Source organism: Melitaea cinxia, chromosome 25 (genome assembly GCF_905220565.1).
Source record: "Melitaea cinxia chromosome 25, ilMelCinx1.1, whole genome shotgun sequence".
NCBI classification, from domain to species: Eukaryota; Metazoa; Arthropoda; class Insecta; order Lepidoptera; family Nymphalidae; genus Melitaea; species Melitaea cinxia.
The window spans coordinates 9798295-9810324 of record NC_059418.1 but is presented as its reverse complement, the minus strand read 5'-3'; positions in this window follow the sequence as shown (position 1 = coordinate 9810324).

Below are 12030 nucleotides of genomic sequence, written 5' to 3'. Positions count from 1 at the left end.
CTATCATCCCCTATTAAACCCCCTTAGCGGTGGAATATCACAAAATCCGTTCTTAGCGGAAGTCTACTAACTATAATCTACCCCCCTGCCAAATTTCATTTTTGTCCATCCTGGGTGGATGGGACCATCCAGCGGTTTTTGAGTTCTCGTGATGAGTGAGTCACTGACCTTTCTCTTTTATATATACAGATCACGATGCATTATTTGGACAACTCCTCACTATCTATAGAGCATACATTGAAAATTTCAAGTCTCTTACTTCAAAAATATAGGACTTTCATACAAACTTCCAACCCCCGTTTTATCCCCTTAGGAGTTGAGTTTCGTAAAATCCGTTCTTAGCGGATGCCTACGTCTTATAAGGAGCCTACCTGCCAAATTTCAAGTTTGTAGCTGTTATAGTTTCGGAGATTTTGTGATGAGTGATTCAACCTACGATCCTCCGTTTTAACCCCAAAAGGAGTTGATTTCTAAAGATACATTATTTGAACACCTTTTCATCATCTATAGAGCATACATTTTAAATTTCAAGCCTCTTACTTCAAAAACATAGGACTTTCATACAAACTTTCAACCCCCGTTTTAACCCCTTAGGGGTCGAGTTTCATAAAACTCGGTATTAACGGATGTCTACGCCCTATAAGGAACCTACCTGCCAAATTTCAAGTTTGTGGCTGTTATAGTTTCGGAGATTTCGTGATCAGTGAGTCAACCTACCATCCCCCATTTTAACCCCAAAAGGGTGTTGATTTCTAAAAATACATTATTTGGACACCTTCTCATCATCTACAGAGCATACATTTTAAATTTCAAGTCTCTTACTTCAAAAACATAGGGCTTTCATACAAACTTCCAACCCCAGTTTTACCCCCTTAGGGGTCGAGTTTCGTAAAATCCGTTCTTAGCGGATGCCTACGTCTTATAAGGAGTCTACCTGCCAAATTTCAAGTTTGTAGCTGTTATAGTTTCGGAGATTTCGTGATGAGTGAGTGACCTTTCGCGTTTATATATATTATAGACTAGGTCGACAAACAAGCGCACGGCTCACCTGATGGTAAGCAATTATTGTAGCTTATAGACGTTGCAGGCGACACAGAAGCATACAAACGCGTTGCCGGCCCTATTTCCAATACCCTCCAGGAGCTTTGGTCACCTTAATCATCACAGGAACACAAATCTGCTTGAAAACAGTTTTATGTAGCTGTGGTATTCTGTAAGGTCGGGGTACTTCCCCAGTCGGGCTCCTTCATATTTTAAGCGGGAAATTTCCTGCTGTGCCTGACCTCAGTTAATCAAATTAGTAATCGCGGTGACAAGGTTTTAATGTTGTGTGTATCTTAGATTACTTTTACTAGTTTACATAAGTTTTAATTTCAAAAGGATATAACTCTAGATACATCAGTATTCACGAAAATGTACTGAAAAAAAATGTGTTAATAAATATAATCGTATTTAAATCTTAAAGCACGAAAAAATAGTGTTGAATACTTGGAGCGATTGATTACTGAGACAAGGGTGCAAATTAATAAATATCGATGTTTACGGATCTTCGACAATTATATTATTATTTTTACAAGAACGGAAACTACAGAAGAAAGAATAACGTAAGTAGACCAAACAAAATCTTTTTTTTTGCTCTGATAATACCCATCACAAAAAAAAATATAACTCGACTTAAATTATATAATTTATCACAGGAGGCACAGAAAATATTCGTTGTGTTTTGACTCGTTGATAGATAGGACTCGTGATCAAGTACGAATTCTAAATCGCGGTGGCAAGATTTTGCATATTTTACAGAATACAAAGGTAATTACAAAGTCAGTGTTTTACCTTCTTGACACTAAGGAAGGCGTGGACAGCACTTCCGTTGTTGTCAAAGTAGATTTATTTTAACAACATTCATGTAACCAAAAAAGTCAATTGAGAAAGTGTGGTCCAGTGAGTTAATATTACGTTGAACAATTTTTTTTTGCAAAATTAAATTCTTAAAGTGAATAAAACCATTTAATGACAAGATATAATTAAAATATATTTGCTTGAAGTTATTTACACATTCAGTTGTGGTTACTTCAAGGGATTTTAATTATATTAAAAGGGGTAGTTGTAAATAATATTATTCGCTAGTATAATTTTAAAAACTTTAAATTTCGGTTTCTATATTTAAAAATCGATTACTTTGTAATTACGGACCTTAATAAGCTTAAATATAAATTTTTGATTTGTAAAATGTGGTGTACAGAATAAAGTTATTTTTTAATAAAAAAATAATTGTCATTACTTAGGTTTCCTTGTTACGGTAATTATTATGAGTCATCATCATCATCATTATCATTACAGCCTATACAGTCCACTGCTGGACATAGGCCTCCACAAGTTTACGCCAAAAATAACGTGAACTCATGTGTTTTGCCCATAGTCACCACGCTGGGCAGGCGGGTTGGTGACCGCAGTACTGGCTTTGTCGCACCGAAGACGCTGCTGCCCGTCTTCGGCCTGTGTATTTCAAAGCCAGCAGTTGGATGGTTATCCCGCCATCGGTCGGCTTCTTAAGTTCCAAGGTGGTAGTGGAACCTTGTTATCCCTTAGTCGCCTCTTACGACACCCACGGGAAGAGAGGGGGTGGCTAAATTCTTTAGTGCCGTAGCCACACAGCACATGAGTTCACGTTAGTTTTGGCGTAAACTTGTGGAGGCCTATGTCCAACAGTGGACTGTATAGGCTGTAATGATGATGATGATGATGATATAAAGTCAGTTATTATACTTTTAAAAGCGGGAGGACGGTCTTGTTCGTGTACCGCCTGCACGATGATACCTTTCTCTCATTTTTGATAACATTCTGCAAAAGCTGAAACTAATTACGGATTTCTAATAAATAAATAATGTAATAAAGTTAAGTTATCGCAGTTTCCCATACCTTTCCATACACTTTCGACCACTGGGTGACCACTAGTTACAATAAATAAATAAACATTATATGTCTTGCATGAGAAACCGTTTGAATTGCAACTTTAATTTATCAATAACAACCATGCGTTAGTCACAAAGATCGTTTAAGCTTTGAGTAAAACAAATTTAAAAATTGATCAAATTCTCTTGAAATGTTAACAATGTCATTTCTTCCAAAAAGTAATCTTTACGATAATCTTATGGATGAAATCTCATTTTGTTTAATTATCAGAATTGTCTTTATATAGAAATCCTACCATCGCGATTCAGGTTTTGTAAGCGATGATGTGCGCCATCTATCAACGAGTACAACGATGCTCCTTTTTAAAATAATCAGTACCGTCACCGCGCAACACCATCAGAGACAAAAGTCGCTCTGGCTGTCTGTATGTTCCAGTTTGTATTACTTACTTTCTAGCTTGCTACACTTGCTTTGAAGTGAATAAAACAAAAAATGATTGAATGTGCATACGAAAACATTTTCCTATATTAAACAATACAAATCGTGTGACGATCCAGAGTTTGTAACTAATAATTGTGTTTGCTCACAAACGAAAAAAAAACCGACTTCAATTACGTCGACGAGTAATACAACGTAGATCGACGAAAAAATAGTCAAGTAACTACGCGTTATCAAAGATTACTCAAGCCAGCAAGCAAGCAAGCCCAGCGTGGTGACTATGGGTAAAACACATGAGTTCACGTTAGTTTTGACTTTATATAGAAGGCATAAAATTACAACACCACGATTCATTACCCGTAACAGACCAATCAACGACTAAATATTCCTAGAGATATTCGCTGTATGTTGAAACTTGTCGATAGATGGCGCTTGTGGTTCGAGCAAAGCTACGCCGATCAAACAAAAGCGAATGTACCGTGTATGTTTCTACTTGGTAACAGATGGCACTCATCAAGTTACAAATCGCGTTGACAAGGTTTTTATTATTGTGTTTATAGTCGATTATGAGAATGTCTTGCTTTGCTAGCGTTAGCACAGTAGTTAATGTTGTCGTTACTGCTGTAGCTAGCGCTAATAGTTTATAAGTCCCTCGTATAAAATCCAATTTTTCTAATTCCGTCCCCTATCACCATGTAGGAAAACGGAACCCTGATACATTTACTTACGTAACATAATTAATACATAAAAATCAACATGGGTCGCTACTCGTGACGATTGAACTCTTCACATAATTTATCTGATATAACTCGACTTATATAGGTTATCGCAGGAGGGGCACAAATAATATTCGCTGTGTTTAGACTCGTAAATAGATATCTGTCATCATCATCATCATCATCATCATAACATCATCACTTCAGCCTATCGCAGTCGCTGCTGGATATCGGCCTCCAAAAGTTCACGCCGAAAATGGAATGAACTCATGTATGTTGCCCATAGTCACCACGCTGGGTATGCGGGTTGGTAACCGCAGGGCTGGCTTTGTCGCACCTATAACGCTGCTGCCCGTCTTCAGCCTGTGTATTGGCGCCAAAGCCAGCAGTTGGATGGTTATCCCGCAATCGATTAGCTTCCTAATATCCAAGGTGGTAGTGGAACTGTGTTATCCCTCAGTCGCCTCTTACCCTGCGCTGACACCCTGCTCTGTGGTTACGGCAGTAAAAATATCGCCCCCTTCTCTCTTCTCGTGTTCAATTCTAGTCCACACTACATACACGATGATAAAAGTATCACCGCGACTAAGAATTTGTAATCGACAAAAGAATGACTTCTTTTAACAAATGAACGTTTAATTGTGATCGACATCTTTGTTATATATAAAAAATTATCAACTTCAGCGAGAACTACCAAATTCTCTAGAACTATCTTTTAAATTATGTTGTAAAATGTCGTTCCATCGCAGTCAGAGCGAAGTTACATAGATCGAAGTGTCACTCTGTGTTGATAGATGGCACTCAATGTCAGCTACGAATACTGAATCGCGGTGGCGAGATCGTTATTATTGTGTTTAAGTGAATTTGTTACGTTGTTTGAGTCATAAAAAAATCATTTGTACTTTTCATATAATTTTTTCTAGTTCCTTACCACGTCACAGTGCGTAAGGGAACACCCATAACTAAGTCTTCGCTTTCCTGTTTCAGAGATCTGGAAACACACTCAGTGAAGCCAAAAAAACCACTCAAACCACTATAATATATGTCACGAGTGAAAGAAGGAGCGGGAAGACTGGCGACTACAAGCTGCGCCCACGAGGTTGTCTATGAGATATAACCACAAATAAAAGTAAAACGAAGTCAATTTTAATAGATTGAAATCTCAGGACATTTAATTTTTTTAGCCGAAATCAAAAAAGGAGGGGCTATCAGTTCTACTGTATTTTTTGTATGTTACCTCAGAACTTTGTACTGGATTGACCGACTTTGATGATTCTTTTTTTTAATCGAAAGGTGGTGCTTATCTTGTGTTCTTATTTAAATGAGATCTGACAGCGACTTTTTGAACTATCTCTAGTAATGACTATTTACTTAACAAGGTCTACCTGCGTTGCATTACTTGTCGATTTAGTCTGTTTTTTTTTTGTGTTTGCAAACACAATTACATAAATTGCTTTCGTTGTTTAAATTGGTGAATAAATAATTAACGATAAATCTTATTGTGATTATAGAAGTTGATTCTGTGCATTTCTACTTTGATTTAATCTTTAATTAATTCGATTTAACATTGTAACGATTCTAATACGTGTACCGTCCCTCGACCAATAGCAATGCAGTATGTGACAATATCTTCACGCAATGTCTGTTGGAAGAAAATCGTTGACGTAAGCGTGTTTGGATTCCGTTTGGAATTAGCTAGCGGAAGATAGCCGTGGTCTCGTAGGTGAAATCTTGTCTACATTCTGCCGTAAATTTGTAATTGAGAAATAATTTTTTAATTTTTAATAATAACTAAATTAAAGCAAATTGAGATTTCACTTTTATAGTATTCTAGTGAGTCATTTTTATGTGACGGTAGTTTAAAAGTAAATTACTAATTTACCGACACAAGTTATAACTCTTTGTCGTAAATACCTCCATTAGGTCTTTATTTCATTTCATTTCGTTTTTTGCTTTAAGAAATTAAAGTTAAAGAAGTCTCCTGTTACTAGACATAATACGAAAGAGAACCGTAGACTTAACGAAGGTCAGAGTTTCTACTTTGTAAATGTAAATAATGGATACTAACATAAGTACATAACTCCTAAGATTCAAAATACTATTTTTGCAGTTTCGTTTCGCAAAGGTTTCGAAGGAACGACACTAATAAAACTCCGCTATCTGGTCGTCACACAGAGCTGTGTTTAGAAGAGTAATGGGACATTCAGAGACAATATACAGTTGAAATTACTATAACGATAAACAATGAGAAATAACTTTGTTCGCCATTTTATTGTGTAATTGTTAGTGTAATTCAATTATTAATCTTCTCAAAGCGATTCAGTATTGGTAACCGTCTGTAAGTGTCGTCTGTGACTACGTTGAATATTTGTTTTAAAATTTATAATTTAAATATTTGAGAAAATTTGGGGAGCGTATAGCGATAGATGCGTTATAAACTCCCCAAGATTTTCAATTTTCGAAGCGATCGTTATCAACTTTATGTATAAAAATAAAAATCTCGTTACCGAGATTCAAAATAAGCAACCAACGATGAGTGCCATCTAGTAACAAGTAGAAAAATACCTGTACATCCAATATTGACTGTGCTTGATCTACATAGCTTAGCTGATTATCTTCAAACGGCTGAACAGATTTTTATGAGATATGACTATGAACATCGGGGTAAAATTATCTATCATACAAAAAAAAAACTAAACGAAAATCCGGTCATCCGTTTGAGAGCTACGATAACACAGACAGATACACAGATACACAGGCACGATCGTCTTTTTGCGTTTGGAGTTTAAAAAAATACAGTTGAATTGAAAACCTCCTTATGGAAATCGGCTAAAATATTACTAATCTCTACTACTAATGTCAAAATAATAAATCTATATTAATATTATAAAGCTGAAGAGTTGAAGAGATAAACGCGCTGGGCTTAGGAACTACTGGTTGGATTTGAAAAATTCTATGCCGTTGTGTGTCTTGGATGTTCTACTTATCGAACTAGCCATAGGCTATATAACATCACGCTACGACCAATGGCAGCTGATAATTGGTAAAAAAATGTTACAAATACGGAAAATCATAATTTTTTTATAGCTTTTAATAGATGATGATACTTAGATGGTGAAATCACTAGCATAATAGGGAGAATTACGCTGTGTGGTTACGGCATCAAAGAATATAGCCACCTCATCTCTTCCCGTGGGTGTCGTAAGAGGCGACTAAGGGATAACTCAGTTCCACTACTACCTTGGAACTTAAAAAGCTAACCGATGGCGGGATAACCATCGAACTGCTGGCTTTAAAATACCCAGGTCAAAGACGGGCAGCAGCGTCTTCGGTGCGACAAAGCCAGCCCTGTGGTCACCAACCCGCCTGCCCAGCGTGGTGACCCGTGCAAAATACACGAGTTCACGCCATTTTTGGCGTGAAATTGTGGAGGCCTATGTCCTGTAGTGGACTGCGACAGGCTGCTGTGATGATGTAATGACGATAAGGTGAATTGGAGCGTCATCATACCTTTGACGGTACTAGACGTTCAAAAATTGCTCTGGTAGGTAAATAATACCTTACTCACTTTAGATAGATTACAATAAACAAAACAATAGCGCGATTTAAAGTACAGCTAACGCCATCTATCGTCTACTTGTGTAACAATAAATTAATCTGATATCCGCGTACAGAAATAATATAAGGGTGCGAAGCGTGATTATATCGATACCAGCAATTTATACTAACTCATAAAACTGAACATTACAATAGAGGCTTCTAAAAGGAAAAAATGTGATACATTTTATATTAATTAAGAAACTTATTTGAAATGTGGTATCTTTAAAAGTTTCTTTATTCATTACAATTTCGCAATTTTCTTATTACACATTTTATCAAGTTCGCATTACAAAAATCAACTTATCGAAAATTCGAGTTTGCGTAGTATAAATTACTGGTATCGATATGTGAGTATCTGTCTATGCCCGCGACTTTGACCGCGGGGAATTTAACAAAAAAGTTATTTTTCAGTTCGCAGTGATATAAAAAAAATATAAAATAAAAGTAGCCTAAGTTACTTTTTACTATATTAGCTATCTGCCAGAAAAAGTTCCGTCAAAATCGGTTCAGCCATTTTAGAGATTATCCGCAAGAAATAGACAGACAGACGGTAAAAAATGTTATTTTGGTATATGTATCGTGTATACATCCATGTGTATTTAGTAAAAAGCGGTTACTTTAATATTACAAACAGACACTCCAATTTTATTTATTTGTATAGATGACACTCTGAGATTGAAACTAAACAAATATATGTATAGCAATAGCATACAATCTAATTGGTTGTAGGCCTTCGTCAAAAGTGGCGGCACCTAGAAGACGAAATGTATTCAAAATCAAAATCAAAAACAGCTTTATTCAAATAGGCTTCAGGAGCACTTTCGAATCTTTTTACAAATTAAAACTTTAAAAATAAATTATTATTTTTGTAAAAGTGAAGCTACCACCGATTTGGAATGTAGATTCTGCAGAGAAGAATCGGCAAGAAACTCTGCAGTTATTCTTTTGAAAAATAATATATAAACTGTGTTTTAGTACAAAATTAGAAACATGTTGCATGAAATACAGCGTCACTAAGTCCACACATCTTTATCAACTATGTAATCCTGCACCGAGTAATAAGCTTTATCTATTAATTTTTTTTTAATAAAAACTTTAAATTTATGTTGAGACAATTCCAAAATCGTGTGTTGTGGTATTTTATTATACATGCGAATACCATGACCCAGAAAGGAAACGTTTATTTTGCGCAGTCGGAAACTTGGAGTTATAATTTTGTTATTCCTTCTCGTGTTTACAATGCGATTTTTACTATTTATTTCAAAACAATGAATATTTTGGTGGATATACATAATATTGTTATAAATATACTGCGACGCGATCGTTAATATGATATGACTTCACGACTATTACTCGTTGATTTAAATTAAAGTCGTTTTTTTTTCTTTTTGTTTTTTTTTCGATTTTTTCGAACGTTGACTGCATTCACGAAAAAGGATTGCGCTGCATCTATCTCTCTTCCATTGGCCTATGCGTCCGAGGAGATGTTTTGTTATGACGCTGTCACGTTAAACTATCGTCCATAAACTAACTTTACAGACAACCAATTTTTTTTATAACGAATACATTGAACTGTTGTTGATATCATTAAAACGGGCAACTCACCCTCGAGTGTACAAGCTACACTTAGGGGTAGGTCGCCCATTTTGGAAACGAACAGAATAAATTTTATGTACAAAAATTAAAATCTTGTTACCGCGATTCACGACGAACGACGCGCGACCGTTAAATGTACATTGCCGATAGATGGCGCTCATCTTCGATTACGAATACTGCGTCGCGTTGTTAAGATTATTGTTATTGTACATATTGTCAGTGTTTTTTTTATGTTCCGTATCCATGTTCCGTATCATAACGTAACTGGGCTTTTCTATAAAAAAAATTTTTACTTAATATAACGAAGTAGTTACGGTATGCGAACAGGATGCGAACAAGGTGTTTTCGCCCGATGCCGATTCCGATATTCCTACTTCATTTAACTCGTCGTTCGTGACATTCCACAGACATCACTAATTGACTGTTCGCAGCCCCTGAGCCATTACTCGCTCGTTAGGTTCCAGGTGGATGCATAAAAAGTAATTATGTTTACAAGGATGAATTTTTACTTCATATTAAGAATTAGTATAACTTTAACAAATTTTATTAATCAAAAATGACGTTATTTCGATAGAACTAAATTATTGTTACGATCTACTCTATACTGCTCATTAAGTTTCTGAAGTATGCTTTTTAAAAATCGTTAAAATGCTTAACTGAACTATGTTTAAAAATAAGTGTGTGTGTTTGTGTCAACTCCGACGCACGACTGGAGTGTACTCCTTCAAATCGACTGTCTAAATAGGCACAAAAAATGCTTACTAGCCTAAGAAAAAGATTAATACCGTATCAAATGGTAAATAAACGAATCAAATAACGGAACGAGAAACGTAACGAGGTCATTGAAACTTTGGAATATAAAAAGTAGATTCAACATAAGCATTTGGATAGGTTTAGATATTTTTTTTTTCTCAAATAATTGTGTTTGCAGGCAAACGAAAAAAAAAACCGACTTCAATTACATCGACAAGTAATACAACGTAGTTCGACGAAAAATAGTCAAGTAACTACGCGTTATCAAAGATTACTCAAAAAGTAGTTATCAGATCTCGATAAAATTCATATGTGACCGACCACATGGTTAACATTAACTTTTGATTTAATTAAAAATTATCAAAATCGGTACACGCAATAAAAAGTTATGCGGGTTTTCGAGAGTTTTCCTCGATTTCTCTGGGATCTCATCATCAGAGCCTGGTTTCCTTATCCTGATACCAAACTAGGGATATCTCCTTTTGAACAAAAAAAAATTATCAAAATCGGTACATCCAGTAGAAAGTTATGCGGTATAATACAACGTAGGTCGACGAAAAAAGCGTCAAGTAAAAACGCATTATTAGATATAGCTCTAAAAGTAGTTGTTAGATCTAAAATAAATTTAAATGGGACCAAATGACCCGCACCACCTTTCGATTTAAATTTTTTTTGTCAAAATCGGTCCTCCCAGTCAAAAGTTCTGATGTAACATACATAAAAAATACAGTCGAATTGAGAACCTCCTCCTTTTTTGGAAATCGGTTAAAAACTGTTATCGAAATGAGGAAAAACAAAATGGTTTGTCAGAATTATCGAAGTCCTCAAAAACCACACGAATAGTGCGTCAGAAACGAGTACAAACGACTCTCTCAAGGATACTGCTCCGATTTCCTTTTTCAACCGACTTCAGGAAAGGTGGAGGTTACTCAATTCGACCATATATATATGTATCTTCGGGGATAACTTCGTCGTTTATGAACCAAATTTAATAATTCTTTTTTTGTTAGAAAATTCAAATTAAAATTATAAATGAAAACATAAATTGTTGCTTGCTTCTCATATACACTGATACATATACTCCTGTATCGTACAATAAGCTTAAAGCACTATTAAAACGTCACTCTAAGCGTTACTAAGGGTCGGCGTCATTTGTTTCGTCAGAGTTCAATAACCATGTTTTTGTCATAAACTCAAATATACAATATCATTACATAGTATAAAACAAAGTCGCTTCCCACTGTCACTGTCACTGTTTAAAACTACGTAACGCATTTTGATGTGGTTTTCTTTAGTAAATAGAGTGATCCCACAGAAAGATTCGTATGTATAATCTCTTGGAGTCGTGATCAAATACAAATTCTAAATCGCAGTGGCAATATTTTTATCAGGTAGAGAATACAAAGGTTTTACCAATTAGAATTACAAAATGTTTGACCTTCTTGACACTGAGGCAGGCGTGGTGGGCATCACTTCCGTTTTTGTGACATTTAAGATATAAGATGAAAGTTGATACTTTTATATACGATTTTATATTGACATGGTTATTTTCATCATTAAAATTATTTAAAACGGGAAAATTATTTACTATGTTTTTTATTTTTAATTTGCGAAGCTAGATATTACGACATTATTTACAGATTACAGAATTGTCCATACCGGACTACCTCCTTTCTCGTACGCTTGCTGCGCATACACTTGTCACCACTACTATTGTCACTTTCACCCCTACTATTTTCGAGTTATTACGATAGATGGCATTCATTTGATAACATTTTGTTTCCTGATTGATAAAGAAGGAGGTTCTTAATTCGGCTGTATTTTATTTTTTTATATCTCTAGTTTGATGAAGTCTTTTAAAATTATGACAATATTGTCTCATAGGTAGTAATTATAACTAGTAATATGTCTTCACCAGTAGTCAGTACTTCTATCCACTGACGGTGGGTTAAACTGATTTATATAGTGAGACCTAGTTCGATGATTCTTTTTTTTTAATACATAAAAAAAATAC